Genomic DNA, 9,357 nt, shown 5'->3' on the forward strand with positions numbered 1-9,357 from the left:
TTTTGTAATTTTCTTATTTTCCTTTAAAATGAAACAGCTTTTGAAATTTTTTTATTCTGCAACTGAAAGTAAAACTGGTCCTCCATCTCAAAAATCTGAGATAAATATAAATTTTAAACAACTTTATTACAAAGTCATTGATTCTGTAACAAATGTGCTTAAGGGAAGATTCAGAGATGCAGAGTGCTTTTCATTTCATGACTTAGCCAATCCTAAACTTTTTGTGCAGTAAAAAACAACTATTCGCAATAAAAAAATTGAACAACTATCAGATAAATATTGTCCTCTCTTTAATATACCTAGGCTTCGAAATCAACTTTTTTTTGCGTACCAAGATAAAGATTCTTTAAAAGCGAACTCCATAGAATGATTGCAATATATTTATCACATTGCTATTCACAAGTATAAACCTGAATTTATTAAATTAACAAAACTTTACGTTGTTATTGCCGTTTTTTTTTGCTTTGAAACGTCGTTTTCATGTTTAGATAGGGTGAAAACTTTTTTAAGGGATTCAACGGGTGATGAACGCCTTGACTCACCATGCAGAATTTCAATTCATAAAGATATTTTAAAAGCAAAAAAGGATAAAAGCAATTACATCCAGCCATCCCTGATTAGTTTATTAAGAAACCTCGCCGACTAAATTTTTTAGAAAAATGAGTCTGGCTCCTTTTTTTTACTCTCTAATGCAGCTTAAAGCAAACCAAATACAAAACTTTGAACATTGAAGGTACGTTTTTGATAATTAGTTACTCCACTTGATAAAACCATTTGTCTCGTCTGAAACAGATCAGCAATAATCACTAAACCAAAAAAGTACGCTTAATAATTGTGCTCAATAAAGGTTAAACTTTTCTGAAAAAATTTTGAGGGGATTTAAAGGGTTTGAAAAAGACCGCGATAAGTTCTGTTGATAGTCAAATGTTGTACAGGATATATTAAAAAAAACTGCTCGTCTTTGAAATTGGTCGACATTAAGTGTTAGCATGATTGACGAATGCTTAATCCATAAAGAGACATAAACGCAGATGAATGTTTCAAATTTATTCAACAAAAAAATCATTATGTTTATTGTATAAAAGGACATAGAGACTAAAGGCAGATTGCCATTAAGTGCAAATCGTCACGCGTGCGACTTTCTTTGCGATCACTTGTATGCAGCAATGTGAAACTGTTCCGGTGACGAGCTTACATTTGAAAGGAAATGATCTGAAAAAGTGATTGCGGGATAATTTGCACTGAATGGAAATCAGCCTTAATAAAGCATTTCAAAGCTACACTTTTCAATCTGCTTGACTTCATATAAACTTTCAATCGTGGTAATGGTAACTCTGTCATCAATGTAAGGTTTGATTTATCGACTTTGCCTATTGTTGGTTAGTACTTTATTTGAGAATATGTTATGAATTCTTCATTACCATGTATTGGTGAGTTATTTACTGTTTTCTATTACTTTCCCTCGAAGTCATTTCGTTTGCACTTTAAGTTCGACATAAAAAGCTGTAAAAAAACTGAAGTATAAAGTGCAGCTCAATTTTAGATAAGTTAATTGCTTAAATTTATCTCCAACACCAACTCAAAATTCCAATTCTAACAGTAAAGTTAACTTCAAAACGTCAGTTTTGTAACCCAATGAAGTAAAATAGCGTTTTTTCGCAATTGTTGTTGTCGAGTCGCCGTCTTCTGCCAATTGTTGTTACCTGTGCCTACAGTTTTCATCGTCACTAAAAAATGGACACTGCCGTCCGCTGAATTACAATTTAGTGGAGAACTGCAACTTTATAATTTCCTTAGCAACGTCAATTAATGAGCATACTATTACCTATAACACGTTTTACCCTTGGAGTCTATTGTTCTGTAATTATAGAATGCATTGCATGTTTCATAAAGTAGTTATAACCAATTTTATTAGGAATGTTTTAAGAAAACAAAGATGAATGCAGTTTATATGAATAAAAAGTTAGCATAGTTTGTCGTTTACAAAGCGAAAAAAATCTACTTAATAAAGAGTTGTGGCATTTTAGAATATTAATGACTTTGCAAAAATCCTGGAAAAAAGCTTAAGTGAGATATGTAATGTAAACGTTAATAACAATTTGTAAGAGGAATGTTATTTAGTTTGTCAACATTTGAACTTTTATGGTATGAACTGGGTCTTCATCTTTTTCGTTTTTATTCAGTTTTCAACTAATTGGTTATTATGTCTTGTACAGCATTGCTTATAATGGCTATTTGGCAGGAAATTGCTAGTGTAATAGGAGTTTCAAAATTTGCTGTAGCTGTAGAGTCAAAGAGGCTCAAGATTGTTATTCTTCTTGACACCAGTTGTCGTTGAGCACATTTGAAATTCAAAAAGGAGTGCTTAAGTATTTTATGTCACATATAAAACACCTTTATTAAGTAACATGGTGATATACAATCTCGCTCGCCAAAATTGAATATACAGTTTGTACACAATTTATGCATATTTTACATATTGAGATTTAAAATCTGATATTTAAATCTTTTTGTGTGGTATATGTGGTAAAGATGGGCTAGATTGCTGTGTAGCTGCTGTGATAGGAATGTTTGTATTAGGCGAGCTATCATACAAAGACGAAAGAAGGTGCTTGACTTGTGATGTTGAAGATCCAGGATATGATGTAGCAGTAGCTATTGATGTCTTAGAAAGAATATTCTCAATGGTAAAGTTACTTACGTAATTTGCATGAGTAAGTGGTAAGTTTGGCGCGGTAGTGTTAGTTGATTTAGGTTGTGTTGAACTTCCATCGGGCGCTGGAACATTTTCTTTTTTAGATGGCCTTGGTATATTAATAATGTCAAACATTACATCTTATACCATGCAAAAATCCATGTCCAATGTCCAATGCCCATGTCCATGTCCAGTGCCGTAGTTTGCTGGTATTATTGTTTTTAGTCCAAAATTACGTTCTAAAATCATTATATTTAAATACAATTGATGGTTCAATGCACAAAACAAACGTTGCTTTTTTTTGAAAAATTTGTGCAAATCGCAGTACGTGAAATATACAGTAAAACAACTCCATTGAATTATTTCGTTGCACGCATATTTATTGCGCATATAATTTTCAAACTTGCAGCCAGTCAATTGTATTTATTGGCCAATAAGATTGATGAAAGGACTCAGTTGTACTTAAACATATATCAGCCAGTTGCACACAAAGTGGACCTACTGCGAATTTTTTATACAGTGCCATAATTGCATAACTTGACAAACGATTTGGGTTGGCTATGATACTGAGCATTAAAAGCGGTTTTAATCGTTACATAGGATCATCATCAATAAATGAAGCGGTCGAATTGTTGTTTTAGGGAAAGGAACGTAATTGAAATTCATTGTCACTGTTAAATTACTAGGAGCCGAAAAACTTTGGTGCTAGTGATATCTATTATATATTCGCGTAGCTGACAATATTTTATGCATCCGTGAACTTAGCAAGGTGATAGACATTAAAATTATAATTTCGTATAAGCACAATAGTCATAAGACATTTAAAATACACGATAATTTTTTTTTAAAACAAACATGTTTGGCAAAATTCGTGCCATTGTCAGTGCGAAATGACAGTAAGTTTACAAGACAAGCCCACACCTGTTCAACTCCAGACTTATTTTTTAGACTACCCTATTTTAGCTACTTTTCACAAATCACAGAGTGGAAATTACACAAGTTAATCAATTAGCTACATCACAGACTTGACATCAAACTAGTTTTTTCATCTTTTGAAATTAAGAAACTTTTTAGTTTTAAAATCTTATTCCCAATATCTTAAAATCCAACGTGGTTTATAAATTTTCTTGTGCTGGATGCATTTTCAGTTAGGGCCTGTTTACATGAGACCGGTAAGAAGCCAAACCGGTGCCACTTCATGCCGGTTGTAGTATAATTTATAGTAGATGTTTACATGAAAGTGGGATGAAAATTATTCAGAACGGCCTGAAGTCATACCACCTGCTGAACCGATACGACTGAATTCAGAGCGTTATGAATTGAAATCGGCATGAATGTAAACTCAAAATAATTTTCAGACAGGTTTGAAATGCCAACAACGCATGGGCACTAAACAAAAGTAACAAAACAAAATGGCGGGCAAGTATAGAAAGACGATAGACAAACAGCGAAGTAAATCATAATGAACGATGAATTTTCGATGATAAAATGACAGCAGGTATGGTAGAGTGCCTTTTAAATTATAAAGCAGATAAAGAAGGTGAGGGGATCGACTTTGAAGGAGATTTAGTTCAATTATACGGCGATATACGGAAGCGCATGGCTGAAAAATACGATGAAGGAAATTTTGGCGCAGTCACACACGTAGCACCAACAATAGATGTGAATGACATGTTTAAAGAAGACTATAAACTATTCAAAGAAAAAATTGATAAAGATCAAAAGGCAATGAAATTTGGCTATGATAGAGTCAAAGCAAAAATAAAGAAAATTCGTACCTCATTCCAAAAGGCTTCTTTGGAGGGCACTAGATCGAGCAGTGGACGAGTTTTTAAAGAACGCTCTTCTCCAAATATGGGGTTGGGGGCTCCTGGTACTGTTTCTATAGAGTATGGAGAAAGCAGTCTAAATGGTATCCAGTCTGAGACTGATATGAACTTGGACTTAGTTGAATAGTATGATGTTCTAAAAATCTGCAAGAATGAAGATGATGACATACCTTTAGGCACTGATTTTGAATCTACAAATCATGCTCTTACCAGTCACGCTGGTACGGTAAACACTAATATGGCCACTATTGATAGTGAGTGTTCCGCTGTTCTCTGTCGTCTTTCAGTGGTAACTCAAACTAATGAAAACCCTTAAACTTTCGTCATATTTCTAAAATCATTAGGATTTTCTATTAGGACTTTCTAATATTTCCCCTTGAATGTTTATTCGTTTGCATTTTATGGTGGACGCGCAAAATCAGTAAAGGAACTGGAGTAAAGTGCAGTTTACCTTAACCTAAAAGCTAATCTCTATATCGTTGCTTTTGCCTTTTCACTTGTAAATGAGTGAAAGTGTGCGTTGCCGTGATAAATATTGTTAATTCCCATTTTCCCCGTCATTTATTGTTTTATGGGAACACAGTCTTCATTGTCACCTAGAAATGACAACTGCCGCCTCTTAAAATGCTCTCTAGCCAAAAACTGAAACCTTATAATTTGTACAACAGATCTGCCAGTTATCCTAATATTGCTTATGACTTTAATATATTTTTTACTCCAGGATGTTTATTAGTCGGTAATTTAGAAAAAATGCTGTGCCTATTTAATATCCAATTTATAAAGATTGTTTCAAGAAACCCCAGGAACGACAATTATCATAGTAGCCAAAATTCACATAACTTAAACGTTGACTTAAAGGAAACATTTATTGACTCACTGAGCATCGCACAAAAACTATAAATACTGAAATTGCCAAAAGTCATTAAAATGATAAGATCATAAAAGTCTACATGAATCAAAAGTTTGTACAGTAAACTTCTCCTTAACATAGCACAAAAATTTACTGAAACAAAATGCTTGAGTTTTAGAAATGTAGAATAACAATGATTTGCAATGAATAACAAATATTCTTTTGTAAGTATACATGTTTAAAACAGCTCAAGTCATGTTATATGATAGTTTCATAATCACAAACTTCTATACTTTTAATGTGTATATTAAGGAATCTTATTTATTTCATGCACATTTAAACTTTTTTGAGAATGAACTGGGTCTTCCTCTTTTACTTTTGTGCTCAATAAACAGCTTGTGGGTTATTATGTTTTGTACAGGATTTTTTATAGAAATCTTCTGAAAGGAACATCGCACCAATAAATGTGGTGATTTTGTGTGCTGTTTTTATTTGACGTGTTGGATTTGCAAAGGCCGTCTTTATTATATCTTTATAAGTGCAAGGGGGTTTGATTTGTTCTTTCTGTCATTTGTTCCTATTTTGTAAGTGCTCTGCTAGACGAGCTAAAGGTGTTCTCTGAGACCTTCAAAGTCACCTCGATTGTTTCATCTTCAGACGAAACATTTTCATCGTTATAACGATTGTCGTAATTTGTGCTTTCCTCAACGATAATGTTTATCGTTAAATAACGTATTGTCTGTCTCAAAAATACTGCTCGTCTTCAAAATTGACTCACTTCAAGACTTTGCACATGAATACTTTATCTTTAAAAAGGCATAAAAGCAGGTAAAACGACTTTCGTGTTAAAGAAACAATTATTTTTTTATTCCCGTTTGTACTTTTTTTGGTATGAACTAGGTGTACTTCTTCTTCGTTCTCAAATTTCAGCTAGTGGGTTATTATGTCTTGCGCAGAACTGTTTGTAATAGGCTTATGGTGAGATAACGCTTGTGTAATATAAGCTATAGGATTTAGTGCAGTGGAAGAAACCGATCAATGATAAATATTTTCATTTTTCGTGACATTAGTTGCTGTTGTGTTCATTTAAAATTCAAAAGTGGGCCTTTCTGTATGTTTTTTCACATGCAACGTTTACAAAGAGTAAATCACGTAACACGGTGCATTGCAATTTTACGCACATATTTAACGATGCAGTTTATATGCAAGTTATTCATATTCTACTCGTGGATTTCTGATACAATCCGATCTTTTATTGTAGTATTTGCAACTGGACTTAAATTATTAAAAATTTTACTCTATTTCTTCGTACTCTACAGATCATTGCATTTAAATAATAATCATAAAAAGTTACATATCAAAGTCCCATAGAACTGAGTATGTTAAAAATCTATATTATAAAAAATAAAACAGGATCAATTTTATTTCTTCTAGAGACATAGTAATTGTGAGAAATCATTTTATCGCAAATTCCTTCGCACATGCTAATATCTAGAATTTTGAATGTGTACTCAATGAATTATTTATAGTTCATCCAAATTTAAGTTTTCCCAAGATTGAACAGGGTTTTCCTCGTTATCAGATGATTTTCCGTCTCAGTCATATGGTTGAGTGTACTATACGGGAATGTTTGTACTAGGCTAACTTACATATGACGCCGTGTACAAAGTATTTCCTGTTGAGTCAAGGTTGAGAAAGGTATGTGTTTCTTTGATATTTGTGGAGCGATGATGTCAAATCGAGAAAGGAAAGATTTTGGTTATTTTGTAAAGCTTTTCTGGATTTTCAAGACGATGAATGTGGAATGACGATTATTAGACTGACCGCTTACGCTTCACTTATATAATTGACTATCATTAAGGATGCAGACAGAATCACATGCATTCAGAAACGTTTTTCAACAGCATATATAAATTGTCTAAATAGTGAATTTTTCTTTTTGTTAATTTTTACCAACTGCTAGAAATTTTTATTTGCTCATTGTCTTAAACTGAACAATCCTTATGTTTATGGTGGCAAATACTTATAACCAATTTACCCTCTATTCTGTGTTTTACTCTGTATTCCGCGTTTTACCCTCTATTCCGTGTTTTGCCCCCTCTATCCCACTTCCGCCATTCCGTCCCGCCTTTCCATTTCCGTGTTTTACCCTTACGCGGGATTAGCAATGCTGCCCTGAGATTATGGGAATTACCGACGCTGTTTTTAAACTGAACGTTTCGGAAAGCTCAGTAGAGAATAGGCTGTTTAAGAATTAAAAATATACATAAAATCGCTATTTTGCCATTCATTTGCATCTTGATGTTATTTATAGCTGTCATTTTCAAAACTTCCGTATTTCAAACATATAATTAACATAAACGAGAGTGCATGAATGATTCTTGTAACGAGAACAGCATTGCAATCTATTTTTTGAACAGTAGGAAGCAAAAGGAAGAAAAATCCTTTATTAAACGGGAAGCACGCCCTCGAAGTTTTGAATTTGACGCTCGTCAAGCAACAAAAAAAAAACTGACTATTTGTCAGCGACGAGTCTGAAGAAAATAAGCCCAATAACTGGTCAAGAAATTATGATTTTGCATCAAGTAGTTGTGGTAGCTCTTGGCAAGCAAATTGACTATTATGTAAGGGTTACCAGATTGAGAGCGAAGATGATGATAAATGTAAAAGATCTATCTCTGAGCAAGGTAATCTCATTTTCTGTCGCCAGTGTTATAATTTCTGTTAGTGACCAATATCTATATCATAGCAGGATGCAGTTCATAGCTCGTTATTTCACATATTTTGCTTTTTGATCGCATTCGTAAGGTAACGCATTGAAACAACTTACGATTGAAACAACTTACAATTTACGATTTTACATAAAACGCTCGAAAGTAAGAAGTAAGAACGAGAATTGATGTGAAAGAAAGAAAGTTTTACCATTGAAAAATCGAAATAAAGTAAATGGTTTGAGCCCGGGAGTATCGTTACATGTTTGTAAATGATGATCGTCCAGGTTGGTATAGTCCTGAGAAGGACTGTTTTTGTTGTTGTTCACTGACGTTTCGACAACCTTAGCAGTAGTCATTTTCAGAGTCAAATGAGGAGTAAACGTGAGGTTAGCCGTATTTGTTATCTGGTCCTTACGTCATTGTATTGTGTGTACAGGAATTGTGCATTGTCATTGTGAATTTGTGTGAAGTGAAATACTTTATTTTTAGTTGTGATGTGTGATTTAGGTGTGATGTTTTTAGTTGTAATGTGTGGGTGTCAATTGTGTATTGTCATAGTGTGAAGTGTAATGTTTTTAGTTGATCGTATGTTTGTATTGTGAATAAGTCGTTTGTAAGGTGCCGGTAATTGCTGTGATCTGTTCAGGGGGGTTTGTTCCAAGTTGGTATACCAACTTTCTAATGTAAGCCGTTGTCTGTAGTCAGTACTGTAAGTAATGCAATTTGCCGAGTCCCAGTCAATGTTGTGCTTTGTGATTCGGTGATGTTCGGCTATGTGATTAGTTTTGTCTTGTTTCTTAGTAGCTCGTTTGTGTTCAGTAAGTCTTATGTTTAAGTTCCTGCCAGTTTCCCCGATATAGGAGGCGTGGCAGTCGGAGCAGTTTATTTTGTAAACTGCACCTTGTCGTTCGTTGGGTTGTTCTTTGTCCTTTATGCTCGTTAGTACTTGTCGTAACGTTGTGATTGGTTTATGTGCGACACGTATGTTGTATGGTCGTAAGATACGCGAGATAGTCTCAGACGTACCTTTGATGTAAGGTATCGTTGCTGTTGTCACTGAGTTGCTCGTTTCGTTGGGTTCGTTGGGTTTGTAAGTGTTGCGTTTGATAAAGTCAGAGTTATAGTTGTTTTTGTCAAAAACACGTTTGAGATAGTTGTTTTCGTTTTGTAGAGCGTCCGGTGAATCGCATATGATTTGTGCACGTCTTGTTAATGTTCTGATTGTGGGGGCTTTGTGTGATGTAGGGTTCACCGACTACTAGACCAATC

Source organism: Xenia sp. Carnegie-2017, unplaced genomic scaffold (assembly GCF_021976095.1).
Source record: "Xenia sp. Carnegie-2017 unplaced genomic scaffold, XeniaSp_v1 HiC_scaffold_19, whole genome shotgun sequence".
Taxonomy (NCBI): domain Eukaryota; kingdom Metazoa; phylum Cnidaria; class Anthozoa; order Malacalcyonacea; family Xeniidae; genus Xenia; species Xenia sp. Carnegie-2017.